Here is a 20645-nt window from a genome sequence, read left to right as displayed (position 1 = left end):
TTTAAAACAAAAAAACATGTTTCCTCCTCTTTACTAGGTACCTGTTAAGACAGTGTGTGTTTGAAATATTCTTGCAAATTGAAGCTGTTGCATATTAGGTGTTGGTGCTGTTTGAATATAATTTGAAAATATCAATCTGAGAGATTTTCCAGTTGTAACTCAGCAGACATAAGTGACCTACACACCAATGTCAAGAGAAACCAAGGAACTGTTAAGTGATGTGACTGATGTAACCTTTGTTATGGCACATGCAGAATAAAAGAGATGAGAACACTCAAAGGATGCTTATGTTTTTGCAAAAAAAGATCAAGTTTCAATTATTGGTTTGGCAAGATTAAATAGATTAGGCTTAAAATGGACCATGCAGAAAATTAAGAAAATACTGTTCTCTGATGTTTCTGAACAATACGTTTTTATGATTCTCCATCAGTTGAACAATCTATTTATTTTCTACACCTGCTTATTCTTTAGGGGTAAGCTACTTTTGGAAAGGTGTCAGACTCCTCAGAACAGCAAATAAGCAGATTTTTGCTTTTTTTATGGAGAAATCTTACATTTACAAAATTACTCTTACATACATAGACCAACAAGTGTTTTGGATCCTGGGGCTTACAAATTCACATCTATACAGACAAACTATATAGTTAGCTTTAGCTGCTTCTAAATGCATCTTCTTATTAATAATACTGTGTATTTTTCAGAGAAATTATATGCATTGTTTGTTGGTACTTGAATTCATTTTAATTCAGTTTATTTATATAGCACTCATTCACAACACATGCCATCTCAAGGAACTTTACAGAGAAGATTCAACCAGATCATACAGTCAGACTGGTTCAGTTTTCTATCTGAAGAAAACCAGCTGTCTCATTGACTTGACTGAAAAGCAATCCCTCACACCAAGCATGCTTGTAGCAAACGTGGAGAGGAAAAACTCCCTTTTAACCGGAAGAAACCTCCAGTAGAACCAGGCTCAGTGTGAGCAGTCATAAAAAAAGAATCAGAGATACAAACGTTTAACGCACTCCACAAGCAGCCCAGTCCATGAAACACATAGTCAGGCAGAGGAGCTCTGAGCCAGCTCACGTGTCAGAGGATGAAAGAGAGCACATACAGTTATTCACAGTCAGATAAAGAGGACTACACTATAAATCAGACCAAGCTCCAACATCTACAAACAAAGGCTTTGATGGCAGCAGCACAGCTGATATTTCTCTCCAGGATGGTGTCACAGCCAAGCAGGAACAGACCAAATGAAGCTGCTATAATGAAAAAGTTAGAGATTGAATAAAGAAATTCTTCAGAATGGGAGAATAGGGATAGAATGAAGCAGACTGCTGGATGACCAATGCCCTCCAGCAGTCTGGGCCTATAGCAGCCTATAGTCTAGGCCTATAGCAGCACAACTATAAGGAGCCACTCGAACTATAAGCTTTATCAAAAAGGAAATACCTGGACGTGACCTGGACATCTCCCTTGTAAGGTGTTCCAGGCAAGTCCCACCGGGGGAAGGCCCAGGGGGAGACCCAGGACACGCTGGAGGGACTATGTTTCTCGCCTGGCCTCGGAGCGCCTTGGGATTCCCCCAGAGGAGCTGGCCCAGGTTACTGGGGAGAGGGACGTCTGGGCCTCCTTACTTAAGCTGCTACCCTCGTGACCCGACCCCGGATAAGCGGAAGAAGATGGATGGATGGATGGATGGATGGATGGATGGATGGATGGATGGATGGATGGATGGATGGATGGATGGATGGATGGATGGATGGATGGATGGATGGAAAAAGGAAAGTTTTAAGCCTTGCCTTAAAGTATACAGGGTGTCTTCTCAGGGGCTAAAACTGGTAGTTTCCACAGAAAAGGAGCCTAATAACTAAAATACATACCTCCCATTCTACTTTTAGAAATTCTAGGAACCACTAGTAAATCTGCAGATTGAGAACGAAGTGCTCCGTTAGGGACATAAGGAATGATTATATCTCTGATATAAGACAGACCTTGGCCATTTAAGGCTTTATATGTGTGAAGGAGGATTTTAAATTCTATTCTAAATTTATCAGGAAGTTGATGAAGAGAAGCTAGGATAGGAGAGATATGATCTCTTTCTTTAATTTTCAAAAGAACTTTCTGATTGTAACATATTACAATAGTCTAGACTTGAAGTAAAAAAATGTATGAACTAATTTTTCAGCATCACTTCTGGATAGGATATTTCTGATTTTTTATTTAAATTCTGACGATGAAAGAAGAAACTTCTAGATAAAAAATAACACCAAGATTTTTTACTTTATTATCTGAGATCAGTTTAATCCCATCCAAATGAAATTGCTGACTAATCATCTTCTTTTTCAAAGACTCTGGTCCAAAGACTATAATTTCAGTTTTGTCTGCATTCAGAAGCAGAAATTTGAGAGTCATCCAGGTTTTTATTTCTTCAAGACATGCCTTTAATCTATCTAATGGGTTAGCTTCATTTGGATTTATAGACAGATATAGCTGGTAGAAAAATAATACCATGCTATCCAATAATTCTACCATTTTGGAGTATATATATAGAGGAAAGAGGAAGATTTATCATTAACATGAACAAACAGAAATCTGTCAGATGAATAAGATTTAAACCAGACTTATGCTGTTCCCTTAATTCCAACAAAATAATCAAGTCTCTTATTTAAAGAGTATTTAATAGAATTTCTTAAATTAAACTTTACATTATGATCAACTGTGTCAATGCAGCACTGAGATAGTTCGTTCTTTTTCTTATTCTCTTTATGTCTGCAGGTGTGAGAGCAGACTCAAAATTTATGTTTTCTCCTCTACTTTGTATCTCATTTCCAATATTTTACCTCGCTTCTCTACCATTCTTTTTTGAATTTGAAATTATCACAAATAATCTGATTTTAAAGATACAGAAGTAATCTTTGGCAATTAAATCCAATACTGTTGTAAACAGTTGTTGTAAACCTATTTTTAACTTTAACAGGCTGTTGATGACTGTAATTATATGCAGAAATACTTTGAGAAAATTCACCTACTATCTAAAAAACTTAAAGAAACTAAAATAAAAATTTTCTTATTGTAAAACACAAAAAGCAATGCACTTGTTTATTACAGGATAAATATCTGTGTATCTTAGCTGAAATGTGTTGTTCACTGATTTTTCCTGGACTGAAATTCACAGAGGACCATAGTTAATGAGAAACGAGTTGGCTTAGTCCTCGTTAAGAGGATTTAGGTGACTTTATTGAGCTGTGGGAAAGGTGAGTCACATTGAGACGTGTCTAAAACTCAGTAGAGGAGAATATTAACAGGAATCACTTCTGTTAATTAGATCTTGTAAACGTCTACAAGGGGAGTAGGTGTTATAAATAATACACTGGATTGTTTATTAGATCTCTGATTATAGTATTTGCTTGGTAGCTGCCCCAGGGGGTTTTGAAAATACGACAGCTACCAGTCTGGTAGTTTCTAAATAATTTTGTTGTGCTCTCAGGTTGAAAGCTGCATGTTAACCGCAAAACAGACTCTAACTACATTTGAACAGATTAATATTCCTTTACATTCAAATGTTTTTCAATTTAAATGAGAAACTTTGATGGAATTGCACCAAATCTGGAAGGAATTTCAAAAGAGGTTGTTCTTCTACAGATTGGAAATATGTGATCTTCAGTAATCTTAGATCACAGCCTTCTGGCTAAATTATTTATTCATTATATTTCTGTGGAAATTCAATTCATTCAGGCAAAATGAAAACATTTTTTTTTCTCAGATTCACTTTAGATGCAAATGATTTTCTACACAGGAGGTCATTAATTGATCTCATTATCCTTGAGTAGAATAAAATGCAGGACTTTCTCAAACAAAGTAAGAATATCTACTTGTTGACAACAGTGAGCAGCAGGTGACAATTAAAGATTACTTTGAATGCTCTAAAAGTAATTAGAATAAAAATTGCTTAAGATTTACCTCAAAAAAAGAAAAAGATTTTATTTAGCGCTTATGGGTTTGCCACTACATCCTGTTGTTCAAATCAACTGCTGCAACTGAAAACCTTTTTCAATTTTTCTGAATCCACACACACAGTATGAACCATCTATTGTTCATTCAAGCATCAGGGAGGGTTTGTATTTTCTAAGTAAGCTTCAGTAAAATAAGGTTCATTTGGAACTAGAACTGGTCATTTCTGTCTGCCTAAATTTTATTTGGTGAGGGAAACTCAAACATATCCAACTTATGCAAGATGAATGCTACAGTAATTAAAATTGTATGTCTTTGACTTTTTGTAGCAGTATATATAATAGTTTTTTATATATATTTATATATAGCATTAAGTAATTTTTTCATGTACTATTTATTACTGTTAATAGAAATATATGTTATAATGTTGTTTATATAAAAACCACAACTTGTACGTTCTGCACTGAAAATGAGACACAGCCAAAACGTCTACAGCTTTTATATTGATGCGGCTTTTCCACCTGAACCTAATTTTCTGGCCAGCTTTAGGGGGGTATGTACAGCACAAACAACAAACTTAAACACCAAAAAGTGGTTTCCAGCTTTTTCAATGTCTCTTACTGTCATTCACAAGTTACAGTAATTTCTTTCCAAGAGATTTTCACTATATTTTGATGGTAGTGATGTTTATGGGCTAAATCACAATATGTCAAAATATATTTATAGTTACGGACACCTTGTCAGTAGTTGCTGTTGTTTGTGTATAATTTATTATTGTGTAGTTACAAATTTTCCTAGGCCAGCATGATGGAAATATTTTCTCTGCAGATTGCGCCTAGAGCACCATAGAAGCCCAAATGGATGCATCAAGCATAAATTGAGCTTAAAAAAAGCTCTACCCCCATGGTCCTTAGGCTGACAAAGGGAAAAGAGAGGCAAATGGAAGAGAACCTTGCAGACACCAACAGGTCAGCGTACGACCCCAACAGAACACCAAACTCCTCTCCAACTGAGTTCCCACAAACCCTCTACAGTCCCATCTCCTGCATCCAAGCCAACACCACCGCTGAATCTGTGTCTTTAACATATAAACTCAAAACTCATGCCCCCCCAACACCCCCTTCTCACCTCTACTTTTCAGCCAAACACCACCTAAAAGCTACAAATATCCCTTTAACATCGACTCTGTCTCTTCCACATGCAAAGAAATATGGCAGATTTTGCAATCAGGCACAGGTGTAACTTTCTGAAGGACTTGTGTGGACATGTCCCCACCAAATGTGGGCTGGCGGGGACAGTCCTCACCAATAGTTTCCACTATTTTTCCCCTTTCCGCTCAATTATTTAACTCAACAGTAATTCAAGTTTGGTGTAGCTGTCTGTGTTCAGAGAATTTTCACCAAGCGTTTTTTTTCTCTCTTCCGCTGGTCCAGAGTCCCGCCTATCAGTGTAACATCATCAGATTTGTCTATTTGAGAAATAGTATTATTGGCGGTCGCTATTCACTACGTACATGGTTGGGGGAGAGACATTCAGAAGTAGCAATCAGTGAATTTTAACTAGCAGCTACTTGGATAGATATGTAAGTAAAAGTTATTGGATGAGATGGTAAAAAATATAGAGATCCATCAAACATCAAAAATCTGTTCGTTACATACAGAGCTTTTTTAGCAAAAAAACGGCATCAGATTGTAAGTTTGTAGAAGTTTGAATTGTCTCTGTATTCAATTGTACTATACAAATAAACTTGCTTTGCCTTGTCTTTGGTGATTTTGACTGACAATGGTGACTAAATTGTCTTCCATGTTTGGAAGGAGTTCTGAGCTATTCTTGGTACCCAAGTCACTTGAACTCTGGCTTTTCCACTCAGCCTGATGGCCAGACTGAGCACATAAACCAAGAGCTGGAGACAATGCTTTGCTGTTTGTGTTCTTTGAATATGTCGACCTGGAGTACTCAGTTTTTTTATATCAGCTATGCACAGTAATTCCTATGTGCCTTTTGCCAGAGGACTCTTTCAATTTTAAGCCTCGTTGGGGTAGCAAATTAGCCTGACGTAGTCCGACTCAATTCTAGTCAGAATATGAGTCTGATACTGCTCCATAGAGCTGTGATTATGGGGCGTGTTTTGAACGAACCAGGAAAAAAAATGCCTCTGTACTCAATTGGATAGACCTACAACCAATAAGAGCAACGGAGTGCGTGACGTATCTTAAGCGAGGCATAGTTGTTGTCCACAAAAATCAAAGCGTGCAGTTTCACGCCTAGAATAAGAAGATGAGACTTGATCGCGTTTCTCTGTTCCTCTTTTAAAATAAATTTGCTGTCGATATCTTCTAGAACAGACCTAATAGCAGAATCTACTCACCCAAACTCTCCAGCGGCAGCCATTATTGTTGTCACCCAAGCGCGCTTTGGTCACGTGGTTGATAACGTTACTCTTGATCATCTGTCCATCATCGTATAAAGCCCGCCCTGACAATTTGATTGGATCGCCTGACAGTGGGCTTTAATACTCGCGCTACTATGGAGCAGAGCCAGAACGAACTTCCCCGAACTCAAACCTTGTGGGCGGAACTAAGTTCGGACTGGCACCCAGGCTAGTAGCAAATGCTTCCTGCTGATGAATGGCTTGCTTCATTTTCTTACTTATGGCAGTTTGTTTGACCAGGAGATAGGCTGTTGCTGACCTGAACTGCACTGTTGGGTTAGGGCTCTGCTCCACAGTGCAGCAGAGTAGAGATGAGCCATAAAGGACTCTGGCTCCCCATTACTCTGTTGGTCTGAGGGTTTGGTATCCACCTGGGATTAGCAGCAAAGTTCCTCCCCAGGCAGCAGTTCCCTTAGGTTTATTTGCCACTTTGAGATATCTATTCACTTGGCCACATTGCTCTGTGTCCCAAGCCTTTCCTACAGTCTCAAGATTCATCCTATTTTCCATGTCTCGTTGATCAAGCGTGTGGTCTCCATCCCCTTGTGTTACCAGTTTGAGCACCCTCCACTTTCCAGTGGCATTGATGGACACCCTGCCTATTCTATCCACAAGATCTTGGATGTTCACCTTTGAGGCAGGGGCATCTAGTATATGAACATACTAGAATATTAATATACATACGGCAGGAAGAGTTATGTTACTAAATATCACTTCTGGATTCCTTTACCTTCATCCTGGACCATTCCCTTATCAGCGACTTTCATGCATCTTATTCTGCATCTGTCAGGTGGAGTTACATGGTTTGCCTTACTTCCTTTGAGAAGCTGTTTACTCACAGATCTTCTTGGAGCAAAAATCTGCTTTAAGTCATATCCATTGCAGGTCATCTGTTATTTCCTTTCCTCGAGCTCCAGAGGAGAATTGCAGAGTTTTAAAAGCAGTCCTTTGCAATTTTCGTCGAGAGCTTCGGTAAAGCAAAGAACAGACTACCTCAGTGTCCCTTATCTTTGGCCCAGAAAATCTGTTGCTGACTTAAGCCAGACATACACAGTGCAATTTTTTTCAATCACTGCATGCAGCTACAGCCTGCACTGCATGACAAAATTGCAGCGTTTCATTGTACAGTGTGAGAGCATAGCTCATGATGTATGTTCTCACACTGTGTGGCCCGACGCTCTGAAGTAATCTATCTGTTTACACTGTACGTCTAAAAACCACGCCGGACTAATCTTCTGGACAGACTCATCTATCCAGAAGCCAAACGAATAGAAGAGGAATATGAAGCTCACTACAATGAAGCGCGCTGCCTCGGCAGTTTGTGCAATTTTGTGGGCTAAAAACCCTAAAAAGCAAAGGACAACTTATTTGGACAAAGACATGGCTAAGCAAATGTGGCTACTATGGTCGGTCAATTTTACAGAAAGAACTCCATTTCACTTTCAACCACACCATCCTTGTTTGCGTAGGCCACTGAGCTATTTGCCCACGATGGCCGACTGAAAATCAAACATGTTTGACTTTCTCTCGACCTCATGATTCCTGATTGGGAGGTGTTTGTGAGAGGCCGATCTCCCCTCTTTACCCCTGTGTACTACATGACGCACAACGCACAATCAGGCTGGAAGTCAGCCGAAATGGAAAAGTCTTGCACAACTGGAAAGTCGGCCCAAAAAGGCCAAAAACCCGCACAGTTTAAGCCCGGCTTTATGACATCTCCCCTCTCAAAGCCTACCAGTAACTTCAGCTTAATAAACCCATTTACTAGATCCATTGCAGCAGGATTCTGGAATTGCCTTTGCTAATTCTCTCCCTTCTCCAATCACATCTGCATTCTAGAAGCTAATTTAATCCTTTCATTTTGTTAATAAAACTGCTAACTGCATAACTGAGTCCTTCTGGTGACTTCTGAATGTCAGCCCAAAATATCCTAGTATAAAATTTACATTTTTTATGTTGTTAATAAATTGCAGTTTGTTGGCACCAGCTAACTGCTTCAACTTCCCACATGTTGTCTTGAGTCAGGATCCTGTCAGGGCTTGTAGGTGACACAATTGCTTTATTCTGCCTGTTGTCTTGAAGCAAATTTAGTCATAGAGCCATTAGGGCTACATAACAATAATTTCCATTAAGGGCTCTATGGCAAAATAAGTTCCATGACATCAGGTAGTACAGACAGATCTCTGTCAAGGTTTACTTATTGTGCTCCAAGATGTGTTAATTTACCTTTTCTAAGAGGTCAGCTTCCAGCCAAGAGAGTTACATAATAAACAGTGGAGGGGGGAGGGGTGTCAATTTTTCCTCTGGTTGGCACAAAAGATGAAATATGAAAGATACAGGTGCAATATAAGAACACTAAGTATATGTGTATATATAGAGGTGTGGATTTTGTACCAGACTGTCTTTTTTTGTTCCCGATTTGTGATTACTTTTTTGGTTTTGATTATTTATCATTGAATTATGATTCATTGCTTTCCTTCATTGAAGTGTCATTCTATCAATCACAGTACTATGTTGACGTTTCGCTCTTTCTTAATCTTAGCTTTTAGAAAAAACATTTTCTCATCAATCAATACATACATTACATTTTTATTTCAAACCGTAAAGCAAAAGAATTTTACTTAGAGGTTGTTTTAATTTGGCCTGTCTACCTGAAAATACAGACTTTTCTTTCACTGTGTGTATTAATACTCATATTTTTTTAAAGGATTTGGCAAATGAGCCCCTGATGAGATTATTTTCAGTCATCAGAGGTCCCATGATACTGCCATGCAATGATAGCATTAGCAGTGATTATCATGTCTTACTTTGCAAAGATGATGAGCTTTAGTTTTTTTTTTTTTTGCTTCTTCCCACAGGGGGCAATGGCTGATAATAATTCTCAAGTCGGCAATATATGAGACACCACACCTTAACTTTAACTTATAGGTTAAACTTAATAAAAAATACAATAACTAAATTTAACTCAGCTCTTGACTATTAGAAAGATAAAAACAATAATAACTTAACATTCACTCACTTATGGAGCTTGTGCTACACTAGTTGTCATCTACTATAATAGTTTAATAATTGTACTGTCAATGCCAGTCTTTAATACTGCTTAAGTGATTTTTAAAGTGGGTAGCACTGCTGCCTTGCAGCAAGAAAGTTCTGGGTTTGATTCTCGGCCCGGGTCTTTCTGCATGGAGTTTGCATATTCTCCCTGAGCATGCCTGGGTTCTCTCTCGGGTATTCTGGCTTCCTCCCACAGTCCAAAAACATGACTTTTAGGTTATTAGGCTTCTCTAAATTGTCCTTAGGCTTGTGTGCATGAATGGTTGTTTGTCCTGTGTTGCCCTGCGATGGACTGGCGACCTGTCCAGGGTGTACTGCTGGAGATAGGCACCTGCACCTCTCGCAACCCCAATTGGGACAAGCGTGTCAGATAATGGATGGATAATTTGAATTTGACTGAGGATTTATATCAATACTTTACCGTTATGGATGAGCTACAACACAGCAGATGGGAAACCTAAAAAAATGGATCTATTCATAAACGGTGCCAAAAAGCTTTAAAAAACAAAGATAACGGCATGAAATCCTAACTTCGGCTGACTCAATAGTCCCGAAAAGGTTAGACAAATCACCATATAGAGCTTTTCATTTTCCAACAAATCCATCCTATTAAACTGCATTCGGGATGGGCATTAGAGCTTTTTTTTTTTTTGTTGGATGGAGAATTAATTTATAAGATGGAAAGACATATGAGAGGGAACCATGAGGCCAAGCATGTCTGTTATAAGAAGGGAAAAAAATAACAAATGTTTGGAATGCATGGGTTGTTTCTCTGCCATTACTTACAGTACCCTCAACAAAAGTTGGCTACAGGCAGAGGTCAAATTAATTGAGCATCAGAATAAAAAGCAGCTGCATCACAAGGGCATCTCTCGAGAAATTAACATTTTGCATTTAAAAGTCCTGTGGTCTGGTTACTGCTAATTTCCTAATTTCCCTTCTGTCACCTACTGGACAATTCTGAAGTTAATTAAAGCTGAAGTCTGTAAGTTTTTAAAAATCACTTTTTTGTCATATTGGCTAAAACTGCCCCTATGCCCAGACAGCAGTACATGTGATATGTAACCTGTAAAAAAAATGCTTCAATTGGTCCCGCCTACTGCCTGTATTTCAATCTGGAAATAATATTTCGGGACGAGCCAAAACAACCAATCACAGCCAGGGGAGCGTCTGACGGAGTGTCAATCACAGCTCACACACGCTGAATCCCACCCCCTCCCTCTCACCGCTGAACGTGCCGCTGCCGCCCGGCTGCTGCAGTCAGGAGGACGCGCGTGGAAGTCATGGCGGAGCGACAGCCACCAGCGAAAGAGAAACTGCCCTTACTGCCCCTGCCGACAACTGCTTACACAGCAAACTTCGGTATAACCAGCATCTTATATCTAGCTGCTTGGAGGTGAGCGTTATCGCTCTTACCGGTTCACACTCCATGCCGAGTACGCTGCTTGAACGCTTCTGGTCGCATGCGGTAGCCGCGCAGATGCTGAGGGGTGGAGCTTGGATGTGGGGCATGAGTGAAGCAGAGAGGGTGGGGGAGTGGCGTGAAACCTGTTTTTCTTCAAATTTTCAGTCAAAGTCTGCTCTCTTCTCAATGTTACAGACTGCAGCTTTAAAGAAACAAAAATTAAACGTTTCAAGTACAGAATAATGAAAAGTCTGTTTAACCGATGTTCTGATGTACAAACATTCTTTATGCATCAACTATTAATAGGACAGAATATTCCAAAAAACTTTCTGGCCTAAGCAGATGAACTATGGATGTCGTGAGAAAATTACAATTAATAAATTTCACCCTCAAGCCTCTGAGGTAGTCAAAAAGGTTAAAATTAATTGCCAAATTAAACAAACATATCCACTTTAGCACTTTAAAGATGGCATTCATATCTTAGGTCAGATGTGTGTTCCTTCATAAGGAAGAACATAGTAACAACAACTAAAAAAAAAATCAAAAAATCTTTCCTTAGCCTGCTCAACAAAAAGAGCAATTCTCAAATGAGAATTTTTAGGCTTTTGTAAGCATTTTTAACAGAGATTACAGATTAAAATGTATATTTATGCATGAACTGGTGCTATTATCATGTGAGCTGTACGTCTTTCTGAATGTTTATGATTGTGCTTCTCTGTACCTGTGTGTTATTGTGTCCTTGTGTTTTTTGCAAAGTGGCTGTTTCAGAGTGGGGCAGACACGTGTTGCTGTGTGTGAGCTAAAGAACAAATTGGACGTCAGCATTTCAGTAGAGAAGCAGAAAAGTGGCTTTGTGTGCTTCTCTGGTAAAAGGTCTGTTTTGTTTTACTTTCTCTACAAAAAAACATGATGTTGATTTTTATCTTATTGTTTTACATTTACTTATAAAGAAACCTTTAAGGAATTGAGAAGACATGTATAAAACTTCCTGCATAATTTTATAAAGCCATCCTGTCATTTCATGTTGGTTTCTACCATTAAATCACTAAGGAAAGAAACAGATGCTTAAGCTTGTCAGTGTTACTGGCACACTGTTGTGCTGCTTATTGGACCGTATGACATCTGGGCAACTTTGGATATAGGGCAGTGCCTGGGACATTTCTTACAGCTCTTTGACCTTTTATGACACAACTGCCTTTCCAAAAATGTATCTTTTTCACCCTAAAATATATCTCAGTGCCAAATTTGAATATAGTTTTTGAGGTTTTTATATGTAAGTACAAAACAAGGTAGAGCAGGGGTGCTTAAGTCCAGTCCTCAAGAGCTACCATCCTGTCACGTTTAGATGCATCTCTCCTCTAACAAACCTGAATCGAAAGGCTCAATCCCCTCATTTAGCCCAGCAGAGGCATGGTAATGAGCTAATCATTCAATTCAGGGTTGTTAAAAAGGGGGTTTATCAAAAAGCTGCAGGATAGTAGCTCTTAAGGACTGGACTTGAGCACCCCTGAGGTAGAGCATAGTTGTGTCATGAAGCTGACACTGATGACTGGCGAGATTGTTCTTTCCATTCACCTGTCTAGCTCCATTCTGTGTAACCTGCACCTGTCTCTATTTAACCTGCCTTCTTCCAGTCATCAGTGGCAGATTATTCAAGCCCTTGGTGAGAGTCTTCTACCAAATATTATTTTTTCTGATTGCTTGAGCTGTCTTCGGACTCCTGCTAGATTCTGCTTGTTGACTGAATCTGGTTCTGCTTCCTGACACAGATCTGGATTTTCCTGTGGTACCTCTTCGGATATCTGTTCTTCTGGTCCAGACTCTTGTGAAGCGCTTTGACACCAGCTTAGACTTCGACCTCTGGATATTTCTCCCTTTCTTTGTCTGCTTGAATCTGATCTCCTGCCAGTTCTGCAGTCTTCAAGGCTTTATTGTCAGGACTCTTGAGGCAGCGTTTGTCTGGGCATGGACTGAACTTTAAGACCAGAGGTTCCTGCCTTAGATGTGCTTGCAGTCACTCCCTTTTTTAATAAACGCGGTGACTGAGAAACCTTTCTGTATGCCTTGCTTATTGGGTCCTCTGTTCTGAGCCTAGACAAGTTGTTCAAATATTATAGCTACAAAAACTAATCCCCCCTTTCTTCTTATATGGCAAAGGCTCAATCAACGTAGACATGCTTTGATCCAAGCCATTTTATTGTAGTTCAGGCAGTTTGCTTAAGAAATTCACCTCAGTCCCAAATGATTTTTTTTTTTACCATCTGTAGTCATGTATTAAGCTAAATCTTTTACCAATTCTGATCAGCTACCCTTTAAAAGCTAAAGGGCAGATTATACTTCTGCAAACGCACACATTTGGTCTCAAACCAGTTTTGCTGGTATGCTTGTGCAACATCAGTCTGGAATTTCTAGGGACGCACAGCAGTTTCCCGCCAAAGCGCAAGGGGGAGCCTATTCGAGAACTCGCGAGAACTTCGGCGGATGGTCACGAGAACTTCTTCTGCTGTGCCGGTGTTTATTTTCCAAAACATGTCTGAGTCATTCTACAACTGGTTGTACTTGTGAACCTCCTTGATCAGCCTTTCGTCGTCATTATCCATTGTTGTTATTAATCCTTTGTTTTTAAAAATGGCACGCCCCGGCACCAAATCAAGAAGGCCGACCACACAGACAGCCAGAAAGGCATACCGAGCACCAATCACAGCTGCTTTTTGTCTGCGCACTTCCGTTTGAGGTCTGTGTGGGTTTGCGACCTTCCGATGTGTTGTCAGGATTTTTTTTGAAGTGCACGACAGATTTGACAGTTGCTGAGGCTATGCGTAAGAAGTATAAATTGGCCATAAACCATTCCACAAATTTATGTTGTGACCACATTTTGCCATGAGAGTGGTGTGCTCAGGATAGAGTACATTATTACTCCAGAAAAGTTAATTACTTACCTAACCTAATTACTTACCTAAACATTTTGTTTTTAACACTTTCTTCTTGTCTCTAATGTTCCTTTTGGCTACTCCACTGATTAATGCTTTTCTGTATTTCGATGCAGTATTAAATTGTGCAGTTATATATCTTCATGGCTGTTAACACATCAAGATTTTTTTCACAGAACACCTTTTTTTCATACTTAGATTAAGTCACACAAGCAGGCTTCATTAATTAATTGACTCTTTAAGGCAATAATTTTAATTAGATTTTTTGTGTATGAGTATCTGAGTGAAATGGGCGCAATAAATTAACACACCACTCTTACACCACTCTTTTTTGTGCTTTTTTTTTTTTTTGAAAATCATGTTACTTTTCATACACAGTTATGCTATATTCTACTCTCAGTCTGTGATTCACATAATATAAATGAAAAATAGTTATCTGTGGTTGTATCATTGTAAGTTGTGAATTAATTCAAGAGATTTATTTGGCTGGGAAAATAATGTATTGAATAGGTATTTTAGCACTTTGCTGTAATAGCTCTGGTCGCATATTCAAATTTTCAATATGTAGAGATGTGTCCTTTTACACAGATATTTTAAACTTGTTTTGAAGAATTTTGGCCATGGCAGATTTCTATATTACATTCATCAAAGTGAAGAACTTTTTTACTATTCAGACCTCTTCATAGAGCTTTTTGAACCTCCTGAAGCCCCTGAGTCTAAGTTTAACCTATTCTAGTCTCTAGAAAAATAGACCTAAACATGTTAAAGAATATATATGGGATGTGAGAAAAACAAGGATCAAGCAGTAGAAGGTTCTTCCTTTAATTATCATGGGAAACGTGAGAATCCTGGTAAACAACCCTTAATGAGACAGAATGACTTCCAGGGACTTAGAGCAGCTTTTCTTCTGATCCTGTTGTTTGGCTGAAGGAAGTCACAATGGAACAAAATATAAACAAATCATCTTCAAATTATTTTGTCTCCATATTATATTTAATTTTCTACTAAGTGTGTTATGTCCCTCTTTTTTAACTGTTTATTTTCTTCACATAATAAAGTTTATAAGAATATAATTTTTAGGGGATAAATTAACTGAAATTCAATTAAGAACAATGGCATGCATGAGAACACATGATTCAATGCTGTTTGACTTAATTTTGAATTATTTTTTCTAGCTTAAGCCAGCAGCTTCACAAATACGCAGTATTGATTATCTTGTTGAATTAATAGAACCTTCTTACTCCAAACCTTAATCTCTGGGACACAGAACGTGTCTACTTCATTATTTCTATAATGATTTGACATTGCAGTGATGTTCAATCATGGCTGTGTATCATTACATGTGTGGAGATAATTTATTTCAGAACTTTGATCTGAATAATGTTTTTTTTTTTTTTAACAGGATTAAGAGTGATCACAACTCAGGATACAACTAGGAAGCAGTCTCTGCAGGAGTGAACAATTTTAGAAAGAAAAAGCCTCAGTATTTTCCATCCAAAGTCAAACTCAGAACTTGAGCTGTGTCTTTGCCAGCCATGCATGTATGTATGCACTGGCAGGGGGGCAATGGGTAATGGGTGTAAATGAGCTTCGAACGGCAAGGTTCTGCATTCATTCATTTTAACCTGCTAAAGTTAATTTAGAACAAGTTCTTGATAATTGTGAACTGTTGCAGTATTCTTATAAGGTCTGGTCTTCAAAAGATTTGCATATATTAAAGCACAAGCAAACCCTCACTTGCAGAGCAAATCTTCAGAGAAGGTGCAAAGCGAGTTTTAGCAATTCAGCAGGCAGTGCAAGCAAATGATTTTTTGTTTTTACAAAATATGGGTTGAGGGAAGCCAAATGTAAATACTTAGTAAATGAAAAGACATTTTTCAAACCAGGAATTCACTGTGGCTGCAGTTTTTGCCTTCAACTTTAGTATGTGTGAAGGTCAGGTGCAAACTTACATGTAAACATCTCTGAGTTCATTTTGGTCATAAAGGAGGGATTGGTAAAATGACAGACAATTCAATGCGCATGTTAACATATTTTGACTGAGGAAATTCAAGTGTGATATCGGTGGAGAATAATATGTCGACACAAATAAATGCAGTGGGAAGCAATTCTATATGTAATTAAACCAAACATTTTACGAATGAACTTAAATACTTGGGGAAAAAAACAAAAAACAAACAAACATAGAGAATATAACTAGCCCCTGCAAAATGGTTCAGTTTGTCCCCTGTTTTCTCATTTTGGTTGAATATACCCAAAAAGAAAATGTATGGTTTCAAAAAAAAAAAAAAAAAAAAAAGATGAACTGCCACCATAAACACAGACCCCAAACATGCATTAGAGAGCTTTTAAACAGACATTTGGAGGGAGAAAGAATCAAAGTGTCCATCTCTGACCTGTGACAAGAATGAATTTATCTCCCAAATGTTCTTTATTGGCTCTATATAAAACACAGTTATGATTTTTTTTTATTATTGTTATGGACCTACTTCATTTTGCAGTATATTGGGTCAAACAGCTGTTGAGTAGAGATGGTGGAGGGAAAGCTAGGTGTATGGAGCATAATCTCTTAGTGAATCTGACTGTAGCTTCTGTTGGGATAGAATAGGTGTGTTATCTTCTTTCGCTATTAAATGTTTTTACTTTTGTTTGCATCACAATGACAGAAATGTAGAGTACACTATAATTCATATTTAGTATTTGTAGTTATTTTCTTAAGAATTGTTATTATTTCTAAGTACATGGGTTACAACTTCCACTTTCTTTTAAGGCTCTCCCCAAACTGCTAGTAGAACAGATGACCTACTCATTTGGATTGGGTAGAACTAAACCAATTTGAAAGTCTTAACATTTGTTTGACCAATCTTTGCCAATTACTGACTTACTGAACACGTTATTTGTATTTATCTATTGATATTTTGTGCAAGCAATTGAAGGTTACTTATTACAAATATTGAGGGTCAATTCCTTAGTGATCAGTTCATTATAAAGTAGAATAATATTGATCTATAGATCGAAAAATCCTTGCTTTTGCATGTTGCTATGAAATCAGTTGTGAGGTTTTCACAATCTTCAATAATATCAAGATGAAGATTTTTTAAAAAGCATTTAAATTTTTTTATTAATTCTATTTCAAAAGAAAAGAAAAGGTCAATTTCTGTTTCATGGAGCGAAACTCTCTCTCTCTCTCTCTCTCTCTATATATATATATATATATATATATATGTGTGTGTGTGTGTGTGTGTGTGTGTGTGTGTGTGTGTGTGTGTGTGTGTGTGTGTGTCTGTGTGTTTATACAATGTAATTGTTATTTATAGTATATAACATGTATTATTTTTATGTGCTGTAGTTATATAAAAATGGCAGTTTTCTGCAAAGCTGTGTTGCAAAAAAATCTTGGTTTTCCTGTAGAGGTTAAAATGCAGTGGTCAACTGGTCAACTTGGCTGTTACATAATGATTTTCATCAGTTTCTCAAAGACAGACAGACAGTACAGAAAAGGAACATGCCTTCAAAGTGCTTTTGTTCTCCCTCTCTGATCACATTTCTACGATTTGTCAAGGGAATTTGAAACTACATTACTCAAGCCTGGGTGAACTGAGTTTTCAGATAGCAGTATCAATGCAGTCTCAGTTTGTATTTGCGATGAGCAGAATCTTCTTGGAATTTGTTCTTATCTTGTCTCTGTACGGAGAAAGAGAACACAGTTAAGGAAGCATGCTGCCTTTTGTTTAGAGCTTTGCTGATTGATTTTCCATGGCCATGTGTCGACTGTCTCAGATCAAACAAACTTATGAAGCAACCTGACATTAGAATTTAATCGTAGTGTTTTCTACTTCATGCTATGTCAGCTTTTTTTCCCTGAAATCCAGAAGATCTCTATAAAATGATGTTTATGTTTGATTATGTCTGTCTTCGATTAGATGTTGACATTCTTTAATTCATGTCTTTATTCTGGGTAGTATATTACCAACTTGCAATACAGTGGTAATGCTTTTATTCAAGTTTAAAAAATAAAAGGAGAGACATTTTTACCACTTTGACAGTTACAGCTCAGTAATTAGTCAGGATATTTTGGTTAAAAATACATTTCAACACAATTGGGAGAGTGTTGTCCGACAAGGGTGATAACTTTTATATACTTGATGCAAGTTAAAATAAATACTTAAACAAAGAAACAACTAAATTAACAAGTATACTGCAACACAAACTATGTAGATGTGATGATAATAATGATAATTATGTAAATGCTAAAAGAGGAAATCAATTTGAATAGTACTGAAACAAAATTTTATAGTTCAACAACCCTAAAAGGTATCATTCACACATATGAGAAATAAATGCTTGTAAAATAGGAATAAAATATTATTCATAATAAAGTCTAAATGTGAGTCAAAACTGAAACGGAAAAAGGGGAGGTAAAGAAGCTCCTTAAGTACACTGACTGAAGTTAAATAATACGCTGCACTCAGCTGTCAGAGATAAAGAAGAGAAATTATCTGTTCATTTGGGCAAAGGTCTTCAGAAAGTTTTAACAAGACAAGACTATTAAAGGTTGTTCTCCATTCACTGGCTGCATGGCTCTGTTTCTGTCTGGATTGAGTACAAGGTCTCCATCCTCACCTTCCAAAGCATCAGTGGTAATGCATAGTTGTATAGGTCAGTTTCTAACACCAAGAAACACAGCGTACGATACCAAACAGTTCAGAAATTCAGAAATTCCTTATAATAAAAATCTAAACATTTCAGAAGCAGAATGCCTAGTCTTTAACTGAGCATTCTAACATTGAAGTGGTTGAAGCTATTAAGCAGAAAGGGGGGTAAGTACTACATTTATCTGACTAACTAATTTAACAAAATGTATATCTAAATAAATTTTACTGCACAACACTTTTTTGTTACTTGTGCAACATTTTTAGAAATTACACAGCTTTTATTTGAGTATGACCTCCATCTGCTCACATTTTATCACTTTAATGAATCCCAAACAAGCACGTTTGGAACAAATATACAGCAGAGCTCAGCATATGAATAGCTGAGGCTGCATTTTTTTTCTTTGCCCCCAAGAGTACATAAGTTGTGTCATCAGTTAACAAGTTGTGTCTTGGCTTTGTTTCTTTTTAAGTTTTCGTTTTGAGTTTTATTAGTTTCCTTTCCAGTTTAAGTTGTTTTCTGGATGCATTTGAGTTCTTATGTATTTTTATACCCTCTGTTGCCCTCTTGTGTCAGTCTCCTTCCCCTAGCTCCCTTCTCCCTTCTCCTCTGTCCACACCTGTTCCTTGTCTGCTAATTAGTCATCCCATTGTTTCTGCTTCCCATATATACGCCTCCTGTTCAGTCTCTCTTTGTTGGTTCCTCCTCATTTTCTGATCCTTGTCTGTGTTTTCCCTGAAGTCATCTAGTTCTTGGTTTTCTGAATTTGTTATTTTTTGCCTCAGTTGCCACCCTTTTCGTTTGTATCAAAATGGCAAGAAACCACCTTAGCTTCCATCTCTGCATTTTGGTCCTTCAAACCTCCACTCAACCTGAAACAAACCTTACTGGTTTGGATAATGCTAGTGCTAGTGGTTAAAATAACTGCAATAAAGCTGATAAAACTGCAGATATGTAAAAAGTTACTTTGTCCGAAAATGATGAAACAGTAATTAAAATTGATAAATGCAAAATCAAATATTCTAAACTGCAATTCAAATTTGAATCTTCAAGATTAGTCACAGCGCTGCAAGCTGTAGAGTACACAGAAGTAGATCCATGCATTAGCAACTCCCCACATACACCATGTTACCTATAATTTTGTTAAAATAACTTATGTTCGCAAAAATGTTTTTGCTTTCCTTTTTAAAAAATCACATGTGTCAGACCCCCACCCGTCCCAAAACTCATCTACAGTATACTTCAGTAGGATTAGTCAAAGCCTAAGGCTCAGCATGCTACATACTGCATGTAACATACCGTTTTATTGTCTGCCCCATCCAACCGTCTACGTAATGGCAAACACAGAAAGGACATTGTTCAAGATGTTCCTTGTGCTGCATATTACTGAGGGGGATTAAAACAGGTCTGGTTGTGCAGTCTGAGGTAGTGGGCGTTCTTAGGAGCATAAGTGTGTGTAAGTTGGGGGGTGTGTTGGTGGAGAAGAGATGAGTGTGGAGTGGGAGAGCAGAGAGATCATAGTATTCCTTTTTGTCAAAATAATGGAAAGATGGATATTGCCTATTCTAAATGCAGAAAGGAACTGAGTGTATTTTAGTAGCTGCTTTTGGCAGGAAGACACAACAAAAAGAGGGGAAGGGGGAGTAGGAATAGAGATGTGTGAAGATGTCCAATTCAAAGGCACATATACACACATATAAATCAGACTACATTCAGTTCGCTGAGTCAAAAGGAAGAACAGCCTGTCCACTGTGTCTTTATACCAGTGTATGTGCCAGTTGAGCAGATCTAAGTGTCCTCTTCTCTTAACCTTTTCCACTACAGGATTTTCTTTTGGTCCAGGCCATGCTAAGCACTAGGGATAATGTTCTGCTCTTTCAATCAGGCTTTGGCTCTGGCAGCCTTAGTGTGAAGGTCTTTTGATTATTATGAAAATCAACACTTTGCTCTTGTGTTTCAGTGAAGAAAGAACAGAATGTGGTGGTCACGACTGAAACAAAAAAACTAAATAAATAAACACAAGAAAACAAATCATTTTCCAGAGTAAACAGTCTTCTTTTTTTACTTCCAAACTCAATTCATATCAGCAGGACATTGAAAGCTGTAACAGGATTGATTTCCCATGAGTTCAGTATTAAGTTTGCATAATATAAAGATTTGCAAGTAAAAAGATATTTGTATTTTGTACAAAAGTGCACTAATAATATGGAACTGTGCA

Source organism: Cyprinodon tularosa, unplaced genomic scaffold (genome assembly GCF_016077235.1).
Source record: "Cyprinodon tularosa strain WSP-4 unplaced genomic scaffold, ASM1607723v1 ctg75, whole genome shotgun sequence".
Lineage (NCBI taxonomy): Eukaryota > Metazoa > Chordata > Actinopteri > Cyprinodontiformes > Cyprinodontidae > Cyprinodon > Cyprinodon tularosa.
The sequence above is the reverse complement of the archived record's forward strand: the minus strand, read 5'-3'. Positions refer to the sequence as shown.